The 8569-nt window shown below is 44.7% G+C and overlaps 1 pseudogene; it reads left to right on the forward strand.

The window, feature by feature from the left end:
• Positions 1-560: 560 nt before the first annotated feature.
• On the forward strand, positions 561-4157 carry LOC136645103 (uncharacterized; annotated as a pseudogene).
• The last annotated feature ends 4412 nt before the right edge of the window (positions 4158-8569 follow it).

Consider the following 8569-nt stretch of genomic DNA (forward strand, 5'->3'; position numbering starts at 1 on the left):
AGAAGGTAAAGAGCTTTTACTATGACATTTCAGCTTCATGATCTTATTCAACCTGACCTGGTTTATTTTATAAAACGTAGGCCATATCCCTGTACACAAAGTTCCCCCTGCTCACACAGGTGCTGTAAATGTATAAGGGGAGAGGTTTAGCATGCCCATTGGAATTAACCCAACAACAATGTGCCTCTTGGCCCAGACTTGATCTCTTGCTCTTAGTGTGCATACGGCCCTTTCATTCTAACACATGGATATCAGCCAATAAGTGCACAGGGCCAGAGAACGTAACACTCCCCATTCGTTCATGGTGTGCATTCCTGGCTAGAGGCATACCAAGGGTGCAAGGCACTCGGTCCAGCACTTAACTTGTGGCTCTTGGTGGTCAGGGGTGGCATAATGACATAATCATGTCATCCCAACCTTCCATTCTATAGCATTGCTTTAATGTGAGGGGCCCACCTCTAGACGGCCTCAGTTCAGCTATCCTTGGCCTTCTCTGGGCACAATCACTTCATGTTCTTGCCGGTGAGTGGCAAAAACATGATCATCGCCAAGAGTGCAAGATGGCTGGGCCCAAAGCAGGCCGAAGATCACCAAATGGAACCTCGGATGGCATGGTATCACCCCCTACTGAAGCTCGCATCTGGTGTGGCCCACACCAGCCTCACCCTCATAGAGACACCACTGGTTCTGGTACTTCATGCTCTCAAGGCATTTGTCTAAGTTCATTGGCCTTATTTGTTTTCAATGCTCTTTGCATTATTCCATTTGAGAGAGATGTTTTTTGTGAGTTCACATTTTCTATAGTTCTCCAAAGATATAGTAATAGTCATTGGATTTGTGTCTTGGCTTTGCATAGAAGTATGCATCTGGGTCACTTTTTATTTCCGTTGCTTTTTGCCCTTTATTTGGAATCATTCACATGTGCAGTCAAGGCTAATGAGGTAATTGAAGGTGTTGAGAAACAGGACAATGAATATAAGATGCTCCTCTGTGTACAGTATATTTGCTGATAACAGGGTGGTGATTTTTGGAATGGTTCATGAAGGAATTATTATTAAAATGCTATCATGTTTGCATATTTTTGTTTTAATTGGAATGCTCTGTGGAACAATTAATACTAAATGGCCACTAAAAAGGGCATGAAAATATGGTGTCCTGAAACAGGGGCATTTAGTCAGCCTTCAAAACATCAACATTATTATTTATAATATCAGATATGGAAAGAAGTTGACTTCAGAAGAGCTTTTCTTCTATGAAAAAAATGAAGAGGTCTTCCCATGATTATAGAGAAAAATCTCTTCATCACAAGCTATGAATGAAATGCTTGAGGGCCCAATCCTATTCAATTTTCCAGTGCCGGTGCAGCTGTCCCAATGGGGTGTGCACTGCATCCAGTGGTAGTGGGGCAATCGTAGAAGCCTCCTCAAGGTATGGGAACATTTGTTCTCTTACCTCCGGGCTGCATTGTGGCTGCACCGGTGCTGGAAAGTTGGATAGGATTGGGCCCTGAATCCACTCCATTTAAATACATACTGTGGTAATTTGGTTATATGGATGGATACCTGCTAACTAGTAAAAAGGCACCTTTCAAAGCGGTTTCCTTTTATATTTAACAGAGGGGGAGCAACTGTCCCTTTTCAACCCAACATGGCATCTTTTCCAGCTGGTGTCTTTTCTGCATCTCTTTTAAGGCTGTTAGCCCTTTGGGGACAGGGGACCATTTATTGATTTATTTTGCTACATAAACTACTTTTTTGTTGGAAAGGGGTAATAAATATTCTTAATAATAATCCCTATGTCTTTGTATGAACTATCATGTTGGCAACCTTCAGTCTCGAAAGACTATGGTATCGCGCTCTGAAAGGTGGTTCTGGAACAGCGTCTAGTGTGGCTGAAAAGGCCGATTCGGGAGTGACAGTCCCTTCCACACCAGGAGCAAGTGCAGTTTGTCCCTGGTCTGTCTCCCTGGCTGTGTTGTTTGGAACTTTGTCCTGCCAGGTGATGCCGAGGATGCATCGGAGGATCTAACATCTCATAATGTGTGAGGATGCTCAGACCACTTGTGGGGATCAAACTGCATGGGAAAAAGAAAGAGAAAGGGCAGTTGTGAATTGCCAAAATGATTTATGACTGCAAATATTGACGTACCAGCTATTCTTCTGGCTGAATTAATTAAGATCACACAGGCTTAGAGTGAACACTTAATTTAAGACAAACAAAAAACTGAATTAGGAAACAGCAACCAAATCTTTTGGGAGCCATAGATTGATTTTTTCCCCCAAAATGTCAGGAAAGCCTTGCGCTCTTCTTAGGCATGAACGCCTGTTAGATCAAGCATATGGCTTTTATCTTTCATCTTGTCTTGTTCTTTAACATAGCTGCTGGTTTTGTCTTCCTATCGCTGTTTACTTTTGCATAAGTACTGAATATCAGCAAACTGCCAGTCATTCCAATGGACAGAGTTAAGTGTGGAGGGAGAGCCCACATACTGCAAGGACTATAGGGAGTGGACAGCATTACCTGGCTGGATGTCTGCCAATAAAGACTGCGCTATCCAACGTGGCCACTGCAACAGGATCCACAATTGCAGTGTTTTATGTTGGACATTGCCATTGTCAGCATGACTCAGCTCTTCTTTCCTGGTACCCCCCAGCGAGAGACAGGAAGCTGGACTAGATGGTCAGATCCAGCAAGGCTCTTCTTACGTTCTTATGAGCCTCTGAGACTACATAGGCTGCTGTATTCTGCTTACATACAGCTGTATCTGTATAGACTCCTTCACAAGAGCAGGAATTCCAATTGCACAGAGACCCAATCACATGGAGGAGTCTTTCATACAGTTGCATGTGTGAACAGAAGATCTTTTACACTTCAATTAAATGCATGGAGGTTGGGGATGGTGGTCAGCAGGCATGATCAAATTTCACCCTCCACAAATTCAAAATCTACATGTACTGAATAAGTAAAGAGCCCTATTGTGGTTGACTGCAAGATCAAAGGACTGTGGAGTGTATTCTGCTTTGTGTGGAGGGAGGTAGATAATGCTTTTCAGCATACACAGTGCACGCCACCCGTCTCCTGCTCAAGAAGCACCAAGAGAAGCAAAAGCCACTGAATGTTGCCTTCATTGACCTTGAAAAGTCATTTGATCGTGTGCCGCTCGATGTCGTCTGGTACACACTGCATAGCCAAGGAGTGCCAGAAGAATTTGTTTGATGGGTGAAGCTCTTGTACAAGGACCCAAAGAGTCATGTGCAGGCTGTTGCTGGAACATTGAAAGACTTCCACATTGCCATTGGCATCCACTAAGGCTCGGCGCTCTTTCCACTGCTGTTTGTCATGGTGATGGACGCCATCACCCGCGATCTGCAAAAGCCAACACCATGGAAACTTCTCTATGCTGATGATGTTCTTCTCATGTCCAACTACCAGGCAGATCAGCAAGTACAAGCTTGGAGCGACCGTCTTGCATTGTTTGGCCTCTGCCTCAACATCAAGAAGATGGAATACATGAAGACGGAATACATGACGACAGACCCCAAAGAGCTTGGGACAATCCACATAAATGGCATCAACCTGCCACATGCTGAGATATTCTGATACCTCGGCGATTGTGGCTGACAGCAGCCTAAATTACGAGACCACTGCGCAAGTAAATGCAGCCTGGACAAAGTGGTGCACAATGACCGGTGTCCTTTGTGACAAGAAGATCCATGACAGTCTGGACAGTTGTCTGGCCAGTTGTACTCTACTGAACTGAATGCTGGCTAGCAACAAGAGAAGCCAAACATCACCTCACTATCATGGAGACAAAGATGCTGCGTTGGATCAGTGGTGTCACTCGTTTTGACCACAGCCACAGTGACAACATCCAGCAGCAGTATGGCATCGCTACAATAGCTGACAAGCGGACAGAAGCCTGATTTCAATGGTACAGCCATATTCAGTGTGTCAACAGTGATACGCTGGCACAGAAGGGCTTTCAGTTGGAGGTCAATGACAAACAACTGAAGGGCCGACCGAAGCAGTACTGGCTTTACATGCTGCACAGTAACATGAAAATCACCCACCTACACCCGGACCAAGCTTGTGATCGAGAGAAATGGCAACTCCAATCCAAAATAGCAGACCGCGCCACCACACAGGACAAACGCTAAAGCAGAAGACCTGAAACACACATATTTCCTTGGTCTGCACAATATCCAGATTTCAGACTTAAAATAAAAAAAAGCCCTTCTTATTCCTGAAGTCTGCTTTGAAGACAAGGCTCAGCCCCAGCACAAGTAACATATGCGGATAAAACTTGTGGCTTCCAAGTCAAACACACCATAAGCTATGTATTCCAGCTTGACAGATGCTTTTTGACCACTCTGCCCAAGTTCTTCTGTTACGTTAATGCAGTAGTATCAGATGGTTTGGCTTAATTGCTGGATGGGCCTCTGTCATCCTAGTAGGGTAGTTTCAGTCTGCCGGGTCAGGGGCTTTGTAAACCTGGTGTAACCATAAAGAAGAGGGTAGCTCTAGGTAAAGCCATCCTTTGGATAGGGCAACTGGGGTGGCCGCCATGGGCCCCACAATTTCATGGCCAGCATGTTGGCATAACAGGGGCCCTGCACTGGTTGAGTTGCCCTAAGCTCACATTCTGCCTTCAGTCTTCTAGGTACAGCTCTGGCTCTAGGTATATGCAGTGTATCGGTCACTTTTGAGTAGCTTCAATGGGACCATATACCATGTCCCAGTTTCTTTCACTTGCTTTGTTTATACAGTCCTTTTCATTTTTACTGATTATCTCTCCTGTCTCCGTTTATGAGGGAGAGAGCGGTTTAACCATGCTTTCCCAGACTATACAGTTCTCCCCATTGTTTGTTTTTTGTGTAAATGGAAATACCTCAATTTGGTCAGCACTTTGCAGTTCACAGAGGGAGGCTGCCAAGATGGCCTCTCTGTCTGGCTTTCTGTACCATGGTAGTGGTAACAGAAACCGAACAAGTCTTCAAATACCTCCAGAGCAATCAGTGGGAGGGAGAGAGGAGGACAGCAAGAGGCAAAAGGGCTGTTGCTACCTCCCTGTTTTGCTTCCCACACTTGCTGTCTTCCACAACACTGGTACACTGTTGCTTTCCTTCCATCATCCCTCTTTAACCTCTTATAACCTTTATAACCTCTTATAACCCCTTTAACCTCAAATAAATGGATAGTAAGTGCTGCTCCATGTGTTTGAAATTTTGCAATTCTATAGAAAATGCAGTTGAATCCACTGTGAATTTCACCATGGGATTAAATGGAATTTCTTCAGATGGGAACAATCATGGTGAGTTCAGCACATACCCCCCTGCAACTTTGAAAACTAATGCAGGGTGGGCTTTGGCAGAACAAGTGCATGAAGCTGGCAGAAGATGCATCTGACAGAGAAGTCTGGTCAGTTGTGCATAAATGGGCTTTATGTGGGCCAACGTGAGAATCGGAATCTTATACAAGTGTCCCTATTTCCTTCTGCAAAATGTTGGAGGGTAAGCAGCTGGACAAATAGAAATATCCATTCTTATAATCTCAGCTTTTCGCCTTTGAAGAAGAACATGAGTCTCAAGGGCATGTATTTAAACTTGCATTAATCTAAATGCCAATAGATAGCTTGTATTCATTCATATTGGAGGCATGTTTTTTTCCTCTAGCTGTGCACCGCATTTAGACAAGCATTAGCAATCTAAATACCCCACATAAATGTCATATACCTTGCTAAGTAGGCTTTTTCAATGCATTTTCTGGATCTGGTTTGTGACAGCCTAGAGAAACAAGCTGATTTTGTGACAGCAAAAGCCTACCCCCAGCTATGCAGTTAAGATTTTTTTATTATTTATTTTTAAGAATCTATCACAGCATGAATAGGCTTTGCCAAGGATTTCCTGACTTCACTTGCATTCAATATTCCATTATTCAGAATGGGGTATCACAGAAATCTGGTCTGGGAAGATAAAGCAAGGATACATGACAGGCATGTAATGTGGCTCTTGCTTCCAACAGAGTCTAGGTCTCACAGCCATACTGATCAAACCAATGAATGTTAACCAGAATGCAAGGTCTTCCTGGGGATTTGGATGCCATCTTACTTGCCTTCTGCCTGTCCTATCTTCTTGTATTGTAAGGTGCTGGGAATGGAGCCTCAAACGTCTGCGTCAATCACAAGCCTGGCAGATGGAGTTCTGTGCTTCTAGAATGTCACCTAGGTTGTAATACCAGCTGAGCATGCCAAGGGCAAATCTTTATTCACCAGGCTCAATTAAGCCCTAGAACAGGGGTGTCCAAATTTTTTGGCAGGAGGGCCACATCATCTCTCTGACACTGTGTCAGGGGCTGGGGGGGGGGGGAAGAATTAATTTACATTTAAAATTTTAATAAATTTACATAAGTTTACATAAATGAATATATTAAAGATGAACTTATATGAATGAATGAAGGTCTTGCAATAGCTCAAGGCCTATAAAAGGCCTTGCACAAAGCCAGGCTGGCCTTTGCTGCCACTACTGCATCACAGATGTGAAACAGCAAGCAGTGGAGGGAGCCCTCATCCCACAGCTCATGCAAGATGTCAAACAGTTGCCCTCACGCTGAGAGCAGTTGCGTTGGGCCAGTGTGGGCTCCAACAAATCTTCAGAGGGCCAGAGGCTCATTGGAGACTGGGGGCTCCCTGAGGGCTGCATTGAGAGGCCTCAAAGGCCACAAGGGCCAGGGTTTGGGCACCCCTGCCCTAGAACATGCTCCTCAGTCTGAGCAACTGGTGTCCTAAAAGAAATCATAAGAACATAAGAACAGCCCTGCTGGATCAGGCCATAGGCCCATCTAGTCCAGCTTCCTGTATCTCACAGCGGCCCACCAAATGCCCCAGGGAGCACACCAGATAACAAGAGACCTCATCCTGATGCCCTCCCTTGCATCTGACATAGCCCATTTCTAAAATCAGGAGGTTGCGCATACACATCATGGCTTGTACCCCGTAATGGATTTTTCCTCCAGAAACTTGTCCAATCCCCTTTTAAAGGTGTCTAGGCTAGACGCCAGCACCACATCCTGTGGCAAGGAGTGCCACAGACCAACCACGCGCTGAGTAAAGAAATATTTTCTTTTGTCTGTCCTAACCCGCCCAACACTCAATTTTAGTGGATGTCCCCTGGTTCTGGTATTATGTGAGAGTGTAAAGAGCATCTCCCTATCCACTCTGTCCATCCCCTGCATAATTTTGTATGTCTCAATCATGTCCCCCCTCAGGCGTCTCTTTTCTAGAATCGTTCTGGAAGAAACTCCTTCCCCCTTCCCTGTTCTGCTGCCTTGCCACCTGCTTGTCTTGAATTACAGGAATCATTTTGCTCTTGGAAGAGGCACCACACTTCAGGCTTCCAACTTAACTGTTGATTTTGCAACTACTCAAAATAATCAACTGTCAGCCCAATCCTATGCATGTCTACTCAGAAGTAAATCCCATTAGAGTCAATGGGGTTTATTCCCAGGAAAGTGTGGATAGGATTGGGCTGTCACTCCTTACATAACGGAGACATCTAAATTCCTTTTTGGCCTTAGTCTCTTCTCTCATGTCCAGGCCCCCCGCTTACCAAGGCCTCTGCAGCAAGAGTGAACTGTTAGACCTTGCAAACAACTTTTGGTCAGCCTTCTAAAGGCATACTTCCTGGCTGTTGTCTGTGGACACACTACACTGAAACATGCCAGTCTTTGGCTATATTACTTTCATCTAGCTTTAGCTTTAGCTGCTGCCTTTGCAATTTGACCTTGAGCCTGCCATGAGCTATGTTACCTACTTCTGGCCCTTTTATGCTTCATTCCTTGCAGAATTTGAGCCAGGCTTGCCCTGCTCTGCATTGCATGTCCCTGCTGTCTCAAACTGCTAATAGTTTATTACCTGTGGACCTTGGGGCCTGACCACTTGAGGGTCTGACCCCTGCTAGGCCATGATAAGAACTAAGGAACTAAGGTTTTGTTAGAACACCGTTTTGAAAAACAAAACACCCACTGGCCCATCTGAGGGTCAAGAAATACAATGGCAGCACTAGGATACGACTTTCTCTTCAGTGTATCCGATCTTCATGCATGCGCGCATGTGTGTGCGCTTTAAGTTTAAAAGAAAACTGGCAGCCTGATCAAACAGTCATTCTTTCATCCCTCTATTCTGCAAGTGGAGGGCATCAGAGCAGAACAATATCCTCTACTGCTAAGAGATACACTGGCACAGTATTGTAAAACATCAGTCTCACATTAACTGCCATACAGGTAAACACAGTTTTCTCAGAGAATTTCATCACTGGCGTCTTGGTTCTTAGGGCAAAAGATTTCAAACTGCATTCCAGCAGTTCTTCAATTGGGAAGATCGATCATGACAGTCAGGTTGTTCACCATCACCAATCTTCCACTTCAATGCTCAAGAGTTGGGTGTGTTCTGCATCTCCATTTTGACAGACAACTCAGTATCGGAAGCATTTCTTGATGGTAGGAAGTCTGAAAACCATTGCATTAGAGGATAATTGTATTCTGCATAGATCTGATGGGCTGGATATGAGCATCA

Source organism: Tiliqua scincoides, chromosome 3, assembly GCF_035046505.1.
Source record: "Tiliqua scincoides isolate rTilSci1 chromosome 3, rTilSci1.hap2, whole genome shotgun sequence".
NCBI lineage: Eukaryota > Metazoa > Chordata > Lepidosauria > Squamata > Scincidae > Tiliqua > Tiliqua scincoides.